This window comes from Nyctereutes procyonoides, unplaced genomic scaffold (genome assembly GCF_905146905.1).
Source record: "Nyctereutes procyonoides isolate TBG_1078 unplaced genomic scaffold, NYPRO_anot_genome, whole genome shotgun sequence".
In the NCBI taxonomy this organism is placed as follows: domain Eukaryota; kingdom Metazoa; phylum Chordata; class Mammalia; order Carnivora; family Canidae; genus Nyctereutes; species Nyctereutes procyonoides.
This window is the reverse complement of record NW_026575044.1, coordinates 3,891,663-3,905,393: the sequence shown is the minus strand read 5'-3', so window position 1 is coordinate 3,905,393 and position 13,731 is coordinate 3,891,663. Positions and strand designations below refer to the sequence as shown.

Sequence of the window (13,731 nt, the reverse complement as noted above, 5' to 3'; positions counted from 1 at the left end):
TCTCTTTTTTTTTTAAGATTTTATTTTTATTTATTCATGAGGGATACAGAGAGAGAGAGAGAGAGAGAGAGAGGGAGAAGTGGGCTTCCTGCAGGGTGCCCATTGCAGGACTCCATCTTCAGACCCTGGAATCACACCCTGAACCAAAGGCAGATGTTCAACCTCTGAGCCACCCAGGCATCCCTTTTCTTCCTTTTCTGAATGTGATCATTAGGTACTTTTTGTCATCCTGGTTATTATCTACTTCTATCCTTTATTTCCTTCATAGCAATTACCATAAATTGCAAATCATTGTATAATTGCATTAATTTCTTTGTTTACTTTTTTTCTTCCTCACTAGTAATAATATCCTGTATTTAGCCTTTCCTAGTGTCAGTTGTGCTCTGTATATTTTGACTGTTATGATTATTTCTAATAACTCTTTCAGATAACAGTTAAGAAAATTAAAGCATGAGGAGTTTAAGAACTTGCTTAAATTTACACAGGATACAGCACGGCTGTTGCTCTTAGAGGCTGACAAACTTTTTCTGTAAAGAGCCAGGTGGTAAATATTTTAAGCTTTTGAGACATTTCGAAAATATGTAGATTTTTTTTTTTTTGGATGTGAGTACTTCTATAACAAGAGAGGGAACAAATTCCATGCATTTTTAATTTTTAAAAATTTTTATTTATTTATGATAGTCACACACAGAGAGGGAGAGAGAGAGAGAGAGAGGCAGAGACACAGGCAGAGGGAGAAGCAGGCTCCATGCACCGGGAGCCTGATGTGGGATTCGATCCCAGGTCCCCAGGATCGTGCCCTGGGCCAAAGGCAGGCACTAAACTGCTGTGCCACCCAGGGATCCCTCCATGCATTTTTAGTTACTGAAATTCGAAATACTGTAATTGGTTAAAAATTTTTGTAATACAGATCTATTAATGAGAATAATAGAATTATTGGGGGGGGGTAACATTTCACTTAATTGGAGTTCAAAGTTAGTGTTCCCTATCATCAAATCAATTGAAATGTTCTTCTGTAAAAACTATTTTTAACTTGTGGACCATACAAACCAGGCAGCCGGCCAAATTTTGCATGCAGTCTGTAGTTTGCCAATTCCTGTCCTTAACTGCTACCATGGTACTTAATATTACCAAGGTGGTGATTCTCCATCCAGGGTGCATGTTACAGTTACCTGGGAGCCTTAAATTAGAATTTCTGCCAATCATTATTGTGGGAGCTAGGGAAGCAGTGACAAACACAATACAAATCCCTGCTTTTATGCAATTAGCTAGTGTTAAATGCTAAGTAGGAAAATAAAACAGGGAAGGGAATATAGGGCAAGGTGTTTTGGGAGGATTGCAATTTTAGGTAGGGTGGTTAGGGAGGTTCTCCCTGGGAAGCTTTGAGGCCCCTGTGTACCTCTCCCCAGTGTCATCTTTTCCAAACCTTCAGATAACCATCATTTTTCATAAATATGTAGTATAATTGAACAAGGCTTTTAAAACATGTGTAGATATGATAACATATTTTTGTGCAACTTTTTATGCATAACAATATTTTTCAAATTCATTTCATATTAATATGTATCACTTTAATCCTTTTACATATCAGTTATCTATCACTTTGTAACAAACTTACTGACTTAAAATAACAACCATTCATTATTACTCAAGAGACTTGGGTCAGCTAGGTGACTCACTTATCATGGCTAGGCTTGTTCATGTATATCTATGGCCAGCTGGGTTGGCTGAAGTTTTGGTAGGTCAGAATGCTTTGGTGGAGACAGCTTGTTCTCTGCTTCACATATTTTATCCTGTAGGAGGTTAGCCCAACATTGACTGAGCAAGGTCACAGGAGAGCAAGAGGAAGTGTGCAAGGCCTGGAGGCTGAGGCTAGGAACTGGCACGTTCTTTTATTAATACACATTAATGCACATTTCTACTGTCTCTAATTCTTGGCACTTATAAGCAAGGCTACTGTGGATAATGTTGTGTGCATCTCCTTGGATACATGCACTGCAAGAGTTTCATTAAGGTGTGTGTGAGAGAGAAAGAGAATGCATGTGCAAAATATGTATGTACTTACATAAACTGGAAGTGAAATTGTATGCTCATTTTTAGCTTGACTACATATTGCCAGAGTGACTGGATCAATTTACAATCCTACTAAGTAGTGTAGTTCTCATTGATGCACATCTTTGTGAAGAAGTTTTCGTTTTTTTGCCAGCCCCCAATGGGTGTGAAATGGTATCTCTTAGAAGGTTTTGTATTTTCTTTATTATTGAGGTAAGCACCTTTTCATACCCTTATTGACCATTGTGTTTCTTTTGTGAATTGCCAGTTAATATATCTTACCCATTTTTTTAAGTAGTCTTTTTTTTTTTAAGATTTTATTTATTTATTCATGAGAGACACAGAGAGAGGCAGAGAGCTAGGCAGAGGGAGAAGCAGGCTCCATGTGGGGAGCCCGATGTGAACTCGATCCCAGGACTCCGGGATCATGCCCTGAGTCAAAGGCAGACAATCAACTGCTGAGCCACCCAGGGGTCCCTATCTTACCATTTTTAACTGGATTGTTTTATCTTTCCTTGATTTGTAGACAATTTTGGATTCTAATCCTTTATTGGTTTTATGTGTTATAATACCCTTTCCCAGTCTGTGATTTGTCTTTGCATTTTTTTTTGTCTTTGCATTTTTTTAAAAGAAGACTTTATTTGAGGGAGAGGGAGACCAAGGAGGGGGGAGAGGAACAGGGGGAGCGAGAGGGACAAGCAGACTTGGCAAAGCACAGAGCCAGAAGGAGGGTTCCATTGATCCCAGGACCCTGAGATCATAACCTCTGCTGAAAACCAGGGTCAGAAGCTTAACTGACTGCCCCCCTGGCTCCCCTGTCTTTCCATTACTTAAATGAACTCTTGATTTAAAAAGTTTTTAATTTTAATACTGTTGAGGGACGCCTGGGTGGCCCAGCGGTTGAGCATCTGCCTTTGGCTCAGGGCCTGATCCCGGATTCCTGGGATCGAGTCCCACATCAGGCTCCTTGCATGGAGTCTGCTTCTCCTGTCTCTGCCTCTCTTTCTGTGTCTCTCATGAATAAATAAAAAAAGTCTTAGAAAAAAAATTATTTTAATACTGTTGGATTTTAAGCCTTTTCTTTCATGGTTTGTATTTTTTATGCCTTATTAAAGAAATATTTCTTTCCTTTTCCAATTTCAAAATCTTATATTTTCTGGAAGTTAAGAAGTTTGTTTTTTCACATTTTGGTCATAAATCAGCTTTGATTTATTTTTGTGTATGGTGTGAGGTCAGGACATATATATGGATTTGCAGTTCTTCCAAGGCAATTTGTTGAATTGTTTTTTTCCATCTGCTTTTAAGCAATGTCAGCTCTGTCATACATTGAGTTTTTATGTGTACATAGGTTCTGCATTTCATTTAATGTGAATTTTTTTATATAGTGTCAGGGAGGAAGACCTTCCTCTGCCCTGTAGTCCTTCCAGCTGGACGCAGAATCAAATTGACATGAGACAGATTAACAGGAGAAAATCAAATTTAATAGATGTATGTATGGGGCATCCATTCAGACATGAAATTCTGAAGACTGTAAAGCCAGAGGAAGCTTCTAGGAGCTAAGGAAAAGTGCCTGAGCACTCATAAGGGAGAAAACTCATTAGCAAAAAAAACGAACGGATTTGTTTGGAAAAACAAGACTGTTCTGTTATGCAAATGATTCCTTGAGTAAAGGGGGGCTCTGTTAATACACTGCTTGCTCCTTGTTACAGGCTCTCTTTTTCAGTGTAAATCTAGGCAGTTAGGGAGAAGGCAGAGAGCCTTCCTGCTTACTCTGGGTTTTTATTACTTTTAACTTGAAATCATCTTTATGCCAAAGGGGCATCTTCTGGGGCAGCCTGCCCAGGCTGCTACACAATAGAATGCCTACTTTTCACTTTTGAAGCTGATACTTTTAGTTTCCTCAGTAATCCCCCATCATCTGTGGTTTTGCTTTACATGGTTTCAGTTACCTACAGTCAGCCGTGGTCCAGAATCAGCTGATCCTCCTGACACTCGTCAGAAGGTCAGTAGTAGCCTAGTGCTACGTCACATGCCTACGTTATTCCCTCACTTCATCTCATCACGTAGGCATTTTATCACCTCCCATCATCACAAGAAGGGTGAGTATAGCACAGTAAGATATTTTGAGAGGGTACATTCTCAAAACTTTTATTGCACTGCATTGTTACAACTGCTCTTTTTTATTATTATTGTTGTTAATCTTTTACTGTGCCTAATTTTTATTTTATTTTTTTGTGCCTAATTTTTAAATTAAACTTAATCATAGTTATGCGTGTATGTATGTATGTGAAGAAAAAACTAGTATATACAGGGATTCTGTACTATTGGAGGTTTCAGGCACCCAGTGGAGGTGGTGGAACATATCCACCATGGATAAGGAGTCACTGCTCTAATGTGTTATTGCCTAAGTAGTCCTGACTGAGATAGGGTCCTTAATTCCTTTGGATAATAATAATAGATTTGTCTTTGTTGCTTAGTGTGTGCTAGATTTCTATTCTTAGTGCTTTAATGAATTTTAGTTCATTTGGCCCTCATAACCATACTATGAGTAGCTGATTTTGTTCTCATTTTAGAGATGAATAAACTGAGGCACAGAGGAAGTCTGGGTAGCTGGGATTATGAACCCAACCCAGCTGGCCTGAGGGTCTCAGTTTTAACCACTATGCTCTGCTCTCCTTCATTTGAATGAGTTTATAAGTTACTTTTCTAATCTGAAACATTTGAACTGTAGATTTAACTATATATCTCAAGGAGAAAGTTTGTCCGATTATGGATGTTTAAGGAGGTAATTATTAGAATGAGGCAGGGGATCCCTGGGTGGCGCAGTGGTTTGGCGCCTGCCTTTGGCCCAGGGCGCGATCCTGGAGACCCGGGATCGAATCCCACATCGGGCTCCCAGTGCATGGAGCCTGCTTCTGTCTCTGCCTCTCTCTCTCTCTGTGTGTGTGTGTGTATGACTATCATAAATAAATTAAAAAAATTAAAAAAAAAAAAGAATGAGGCAGGCAGGGCCATGAAGATTTATTGTAATTTGTTTTTAAAATTTATTTGGCTTCCTAAAATGGTCATCTTTGCAATTTCCTTCTCTACCTTCACATTGCATGTAAGGAAAATGTAGAAAATGATTTTGTGTTTTGGAAAATGCTGTGTTTTCAAATTTCTGGACTTTATTTTTAAGATTTATTTATTTATTTATTCATGAGAAACACAGGCAGAGGGAACCCGATGCGGGACTCAATCCTGGATCTTGGGATCATGACCTGAACCGAAGGCAGGCACCCAACCGCTGAGCCACCCAGGCATCCCTGAAATTTCTGAGTTTTATATCTGAGTGCTAGTAGAGGACTTCTCTGTGCAGTGAATGAGGTCAGTGAGCATGTACATTTATAGGTCAGAGACCCGGTGCTCTACATGGTTTATTATTATTTTTTTAAACCAAGATCTAGGAGGAGGATATGGCTATTGGAGCAACCTGGGAACACGTTGTTTTGGATAATCTTGCCTCTTCCAGCTATGACTCTCAGAAGTATTCTTCATCAAAGCCTTGCCAGCTGTGGCCTCTGCATTCTCGACTTTCATGGCACTTGTTATTTATATCAGCTCTTTTGAAATTCATAGTTTAGAATTTAATTGTTTGATAGTACTTTTATTATTTTTCTGATTGCTGTGGAAATTGTCATATGTTCCTAACAATATTATTAATAAGCTTCTTAGGACAGGGATGGTATTTTATAATTATTTGTAATCATGTGTTCTCTTAGCGCAGTAGCCAACTGCAGTACAGTTGCTTAATTGTGTGTATGTGTTTTTACAGAAAGGGAGTGGGGGCAAAACCAGAAGGAGAGGGAGAGAGAGAATCCCAAGCAGGCTCCATGCTCAGGAGCTCTGTCTCACAACTCTGAGATCATGACCTGAACTGAAATCAAGCACTGGATGTTTAACCAATTGAGCCACCCAGGCACCTCTGTTCTTTTTTTAATGTGGCTCAGTGAATAAGATCTGAGTGATAAAAGGCAACTTTATGTTCAACTTAAATTTTTGTGTTTTACTCAACAAAGTTGTTTAAATTTTTTTTTTAATTTTTATTTATTTATGATAGTCACAGAGAGAGAGAGAGAGAGAGGCAGAGACACAGGCAGAGGGAGAAGCAGGCTCCATGCACCGGGAACCCGATGTGGGATTCGATCCTGGGTCTCCAGGATCGTGCCCTGGGCCAAAGGCAGGCGCCAAACCACTGCGCCACCCAGGGATCCCCAACAAAGTTGTTTAAATACATAACTTTGTTCAAAGAATTTCAAGAAACAAAAGGTGAATCAGAAACAGTTCTTGCCCTCAAAAGGAATAGGCTCTTAGAACAGTTTATAGGGATCCCTGGGTGGCGCAGCGGTTTGGCGCCTGTCTTTGGCCCAGGGCGCGATCCTGGAGACCCGGGATCGAATCCCACGTCGGGCTCCCAGTGCATGGAGCCTGCTTCTCCCTCTGCCTGTGTCTCTGCCTCTCTCTCTCTCTCTCCTCTCTCTCTCTCTCTCTGTGACTATCATAAGTAAATAAAAAAAAAATTTAAAAAAAGAACAGTTTATAAATTGTAAATACAGTTGTTAATTTTGTGTACATAAGTATCCATCTTTCACAAAAGGAAGGGGCTAGAAATTATTTGTGATTTAATTAGGAAGCTCAAACCTACAAGGAAAAGGTCATCTAAGATAAGAATGTAGTAAGTTACAAAGCGCTGGGGCTCTGGGTGTCTATAGAGGAAGAGGTGATTTTGTATTAAGGATGCTGGAGAGAGACTGTGGGTCTTAGAAGCATGTGAGCTGAGTCCTGAAACAGGAATGCAGGATTTTGACAGGTGGATTAGGAGTAGAGGGTAGAATTGCATTTCAGAAAGATGGAACAATATGAACCAAGGTCTGGTGGAGGCAGAAAAAGCTGGCTCTGTTGGAGCAAAAGTAGTTAAATTTGGCTAGACAGACTATAGGGTATTAAAAGCAAATAAGTTGGGGCCAATTTATGTAGGGTCTTAAATATCAGGCTAAGGTGTTTGGACTTAATTCAGTAGACAGTGGGGAGCCACTGAAGTTTTTTGAGTAATATGATCTTAGCCATGTGTTTGGAAGATTAATCTGATTGCATTAGAAGTAATGAATGAATGGGAAAATGAAAGTATTTTCCATTGTTGGATCAGTTTTTGTTTTCTATACAAAATATAATTAAAACAAATGTATGCTTAATTTAGTCATTAAAATAATGCTAAGAATCCTCATTAATTAATAAGTAAGAAAAAATATATTTGTGTTCTTCAACTGCCTTTTCAAACTAGTTGAGGCCTTATTCACCTGTTGAATTCTAATTAAAAATTTTCTGTATGACTGGCATTTCTTTGGGGGCTTCCCCACTGTCAGAAGTACTTGTTGCATTTATTTTGTTTTAACAAAAATACAAGAGAACAAATCTACACATTTATTTACTTTTCAGTACTTGATGCTTGAGGGGTACAGCATCTCATGGACTCTGTGGCCAATGACCTTAGCAGGAAGGCTGCTTCAGAATTTAGCAGGAACCATCCCATTGTTTCCATGATCACTAGTTGCTTTTCTCCAGATTATTCTGGGGTTGTTGGGTTTACCACCAGGAGTCACTGTGTTGTTGTGCTTTGCTTTGTACACATAGGCATATCTCTCGCCTAGATAGAATTCAGTTTAATCTCGAGCATAAATACCTTCAATTTTAAGAGCTGTGTGCTCCCTCTTGTTCTGGAGACCCCGCTTATCACCAGCAAAAATGGCCTTCAACCACAGCCTTCTAGGCATGTTTGTTGTTTTAGAAGCCCTGTTCCCAGCAGGCCTCCACAGGCTCCAAGAAGGCTGAAAAAGCAGAAGTATTTGGTGCATTTGGATTCTAATTAAATTTTTGCATTCAGGGGCACCTGGGTGGCTCAGTGGCTGAGTGTCTTCCTTTGGTTCAGGTCATGATCCCGGGGTCCTGGGATCAACTTCTGGGATTGAGTGCTGCATCGGGCCCTCTGAGGGGAGCCTGCTTCTCCCTCTGCCTGTGTCTCTGCCTCTCTCTCTCTCTCTCTCTCTGTGTCTCTCATTAATAAATAAAATCTTTTTTTTTTTTTAAAGGAAGTGAATTTTATAAGCTGAGAATTGAAATGTGAGAGCTCCAGCTATCATGTAGGCAAGGCCAAGAGTGAGAAGGGCATTTCAGGCAGAGAGAACAGTATGCTCAAAGCTCCACCCCATGGAAAAGAATTTGGAGTAGTAGAGAACCTGAAAGGACAGTGTGGCCAGAATGTATTTTGATTGCTGAGAAGTAAGATGAGGCTGGAGACTTAGGCAGAGACCAGATCTTACAGAGCTGTTTAGGCCATATTAAGGATTTTTCATTTTATATAAAGTGCAGTGGGAAAAAGGTGACAGTTGAAGGATGTTTGAGTTGAGGAGTGGCACAACTCCATTTATGTTTTAATACTAAGTTGTGTTAGTATGTTTTAAAATACTAAGTTGTGATTAATAATACATCCAAAATCCAACTATTTCTTATCTTCACTAACCCACTCTGGTCTAAATCTCATAAATTAACTGGTCTCTGCTTCCACCCTTGTAGCCCTTCAGCCTATTCTTGACATAGTCACCGGTATTTTCCTTTAAAATATTACAGCATGGGACGCCTGGGTGGCTCAGCGGTTGAGTGTCTGCGTTCAACCCAGGGCATGATCTTGGAATCCCGGGATCGAGTCTCATATCAGGCTCCCTGCATGGAGCCTGCTTCTCTCTCTGCCAATGTCTTTGTCTCTCATGAATAAATAAATAAAATCTTTAAAAAAAATAAAAATAAAAATAAAAAATAAAATATTAGAGCATGATTCGCCTCTGCTCCAAGTCTTCTAGTGGTTTCCCATTTTGTGCAATGTAAAGGCAGAGGCATGCCCCCAACTCAGGGCCTTTGTACTTGCTGTCCTTTGCCTACAATGCTTTCTCCAATATCTACATGGTTCAATTCCTAACCTTCAGGTCTTTATATAACTGGTGAATCTATCCTTGGCCAGACCCCATCCCTGCCCATCTTTCCCTACCTTCTCTTCAAAACACTATCCTCTCATATATTTTATTTTATTTTTTTGTTTAGAGATTTTATTTATTTATTCATGAGAGACACAGAAAGAGAGAGGCAGAGACACAGGCAGAGGGAGAAGCAGGCTCCATGCAGGGAGCCCAATGTGGGACTCAATCCCAGAACTCCAGGATCATGCCCTGGGCTAAAGGCAGATGCTCAACCACTGAGCCACCCAGATGTCCCTTTCTCTCACATATTTTATATTAGAATTTAAGTTTCCCTAGGTAAAGGATTTTGTAAGAGAATTTTATGCACCAATGTTTTCTTAGTGCATGGAGTGCCTGACACATAGTAGACTTCCATGAAACTAGTTGAATGGATGAATGAATGAATGAATGAATGAGTGGAGAATGGGTTGGAAGAGTTGAAAGTAAAAGGTGAGTAGAAGCTGAGAGAACATTTAAAAAGGCTCTTTGTATGAGAGATGATGTTGGCTGAGATGAAGGTTGTCCAAGATGCAGAGAAATGATGGATTCAAGATATATTTTGGATATAGAATCAACAGGATAGTTCATAATAGTTAAAATAACTCAAGTTTTTACCTTAACAAATTTAATATTCTTTCTGTTAAACCGAATGAAACCTAATTGTTAGCTAGTAATATGTTAGTAACCAGATGAGTCTTTTTTTTTTTTTAAGTCTGTGTCTTTGGTGCTGTCATATTCACTGATGGCAGTAGATGTGATGAAGGTTAATAAGAATTTGATAAATATTTCGAGTGCTTAACATATTTGCATACTTTAAAAATTTAACATGTGAGATCATGCCTACAGAAGTGAGATGCATGTGATAGTTGTTTTGGTTAGCATGGAGTAGTGGTGGTTCTCAAATGGGGATGATTTTGCCCCTAGGGGCTATGTGGCAATCTGTGGAGACATTTTTGTCGTCATAACCTGTAGTGTGGTATTCACGGCAGTAGTCATTGGAGGCCAGGTATGTTGCTAAACATCCTGCAGTACACAGATCACCCCTCCTCCCTCCAGCACAATTATCTGGTCCAGGATGTTAGCAGTGCCCAGGTTGAGAAACCCTGCCTCAGGAATTAAAGCTTTATCAGTGCCAAATTTACAGTTATTCTGTTACATCCACAGGCTGGTACAACTAGAATGGTTGTGCTTAACTTACTTACTTTCTTTCTTTCTTTTTTTTTCTTTTCTTTTTTTTTTAAGATTTTAGTTATTTATTCATGAGAGACACAGAGAGAGAAAGGCAGAGACACAGGCAAAGAGAGAAGGAGGCTCCATGCAGGGAGCCTGACATGGGACTCAATCCCCGGACTCCAGGATCACGCCCTGGGCTGAAGGCAGGCACTAAACCGCTGAGCCACCCAGGCGTCCCTGTGCTTAACTTTCAAACAAATTTAGTATAACTGACACACATGCATGCTCATGTACTTAAATCCAGTTGAAAGCTATATCTTCTGGGATCCCTGGGTGGCTCAGGGGCTGAGCGCCTGCCTTTGGCCCAGGGCATGATCCTAGAGTCTCAGGATCGAGTCCCATGTCAGGCTCCCTGCATGGAGCCTGCTTCTCTCTCTGCCTGTGTCCCTGCCTCCTCTCTCTCTCTGTGTCTCTCATGAATAAATAAAATATAGAAAAAAAAAGATTCTCTTAAAAAAAAAAAAAAAGAAAGCTACATCTTCAAAATAGTTCCCTTAAAAAAGGTTGTTTGTTTGTTTATGTGACCCTACCTCTTTTATAGTTGCTTTTGAGACCTGTGGGAAATTCTTTCAATCTCCTTATTGGTACCATATTTTTTTTCTGAGTGTTTAGAAATATCCAGTACTTTCTGATTGTACTCTGATGAATAATGAGGTTGTGTATTAATTTTATTGTAAGATGAAATTGAGATAAATGACCGTAAAGAAATAATTGGTTCTAAACATAGTTTAAAAGTGATGTTTCTTCTAACACAATATCTTCATCAGTAAATATTGAAGTAAATGTATATATTCTCATTTTGAAGAAGAGTAGTTATGTGTGAAAGTTCTAAAATGATTTATTTATTTTATTTTTTATTTTTAAAGATTTTATTTATTTGTTCATGAGCAACACAGAGAGAGAGACAGAGAGGCAGAGACACAAGCAGGCTCCATGCAGGGAGCCCAACGCGGACTCGATCCCGGGTCTCCAGGATCACTCCCCGGGCTGCAGGCGGCGCCAAACCGCTGCGCCACCCGGGCTGCCCTCTAAAATGATTTAAAACTAAAGCTGTGTTTATTAGAATGTCAAATACTAAAAACATAGTTGTCTAGAATCATGGGAAACAGACATTCTTACATAATATTGGGAAGACAACTTGACAAAACTTTTGGACAGCAATTTGATTATACTATTAAATTTAAAAATGTTTGTACCCTTTCACTTAGGAATTCTATCTCTAGCCGTTAATTTATAGAATCATTTAGACCAGTGAGCAAAGGAACACATATATAGTGTTATTTCTTAAAACTTTGTTAGTAAAGTGGGAAAAAATAGATATAGCTCAAATATATAGTAATAGCACATTGGTCATTAATCCTTAGTGTGTCCTTTCAGTGGATTACTACTATATACTACCAAAAACATTTTTCTTAAGATTTTATTTATTTATTCATGAGCGACACAGAGAGGCAGAGAGAGAAGCAGGCTTCATGCAGGGAGCTGGATGTGGAACTCAATCCCAGGACCCCAGGATCATGCCCTGAACTGAAGGAGGATGCTCAACTGCTGAGCCACCCAGGTGTCCCTCCCAATTTTTTGAGATTTTTAAATTTATTTATTCATGATAGACATAGAGGCAGAGACACAGGCAGAGGGAGAAGTAGGCTCCATGCTGGGAGCCCGACGTGGGACTTGATCCTGGGACTCCAGGATCATCCCTGGGCCAAAGGCAGGTGCTGAACCGCTGAGCCACCCGGGGATCCCCTCCCTCAAAATTTTTGATATGAAACTTTTGATATGATACCTGACATGAAAGGAGGTACAAAATATATTAAATCGAGGTAGGAGTGTGTAAAAACAGCAGTCCCAAACTAGTATGTGTGGTATACAATACAAAATTATGTATGTAAGATACACATAGAAGAAAGACCTGGAAGAAAAAATACTAGATCTAACAGTAGGCATAGAATAGCTTCCAGTATTTCAGACTTATTTGGTTGTTGTATAATGAATGTAGTGTTTTACAATCATAAAAAAATAAATCTATTTTTATTTTTATTTTTATTTTTTTTAATTTTTTTTTAATTTTTATTTATTTATGATAGTCACAGAGAGAGAGAGAGAGGCAGAGACACAGGCAGAGGGAGAAGCAGGCCCCATGCACCGGGAGCCCGACGTGGGATTCGATCCCGGGTCTCCAGGATCGCGCCCTGGGCCAAAGGCAGGCGCCAAACCGCTGCGCCACCCAGGGATCCCAATCTATTTTTAAAAAATATTTATTTACTTGAGAGAGAAGAGAGAGAGCAAGAGGAGGAGCAGAAGGAGAGGGCAAGCCCAACATGGGGCTCCATCCTAAAACCCCAAAAGACCATGACCTGAACCAAAACCAAGAGTTGGATGCCTAACCGCCTGAGCCACCCAGAGCCCCCAAATAAATCAATTTTAAAGTCATGATCTTTTATTGTTTTGAAGCAACCTTTTGTATTAATACATAACATAGCTAAGGATCTTTTGAGTCCTGTATTTATATTCATGAATACCTAAATTGGCCAAAGGTTCCTACATTTTTTGTTCTCTATTTAAAGTTATTCACTCGTTTTAAAAGTTTTTTAAGTCTTGACATTAAAGTGAAAGTGTCAAGGCAGGGATGGCTGAGTCAGTTAAGGGGCTGCCTTTGGCTTAGGTCATGATCTCAGGGTCCTGGGTTGGAACCCCCACATTGGGCTCCCTGCTTAGCAGGGAGCCTGCTTCTCCCTGGCCCTCTGCTCCCCTCCCCGCCCCACTTGTGCTCTCTTGCTATCTCTCATAAACAAATCTCTAAAAATCAGTCAATCAATCAATCTTAGGCTTTGAAATGTTCTAGAATGCTCATCTGTATTTATCCTGCAGGTGGTGCTGGTGTTTTTGCAGTGTTCCTGGGCACTGTTTATACTCAAGTGTAATTCCCTGAACTGGAAAATTATTTAATTATTGGTTCTGGGTATAGAATGCTATCTAATTATGTAATTGTTGAAAATCAGGTATTTTATTACTATTATTTCAAGAACCGTGGTATAGCAGAAAAAAATTGTAACTGGTTATAAGGACATAATTCATTTTGTTCCTTATTTGTCTAGGTTATTTCTCATTACAATCTCTGGAAAAATTAATTTCAACCCTGAATGATATTCTCTAATTCCTTTAAAGTTCCAAAACTTCATCAAAACTGGCAAGAGAACTAATTTTTTCAAATGAATTCCTTTTGAAGTCCCCCCCTTTCCCTTCTCTTTGTGTGTTCAACTCCCCCGCTCTTCTCCCTCTCTTTCTCTCAGTCTGTCAAGTTCAAGAGCAGCTCAGATGCCATGAATTAGGTGAAACACAAAAGGGGGAAAGGAGACCCTTTTGAAGAACAAAGGCCTCCCATTAGGCTGCCATGTTC

At 39.6% G+C, this 13,731-nt stretch overlaps 1 protein-coding gene and 1 pseudogene across 2 annotated transcripts in view; one reads left to right on the top strand and one right to left on the bottom strand.

Moving 5' to 3' along the window:
- The window catches only part of POU2F1 (POU class 2 homeobox 1), a 186,640-nt gene that overhangs the window by 33,992 nt on the left and 138,917 nt on the right, over positions 1 to 13,731 (top strand). The window lies entirely within an intron of this gene.
- LOC129509001 (60S ribosomal protein L35a-like) lies at positions 7,524 to 7,862 on the bottom strand (annotated as a pseudogene).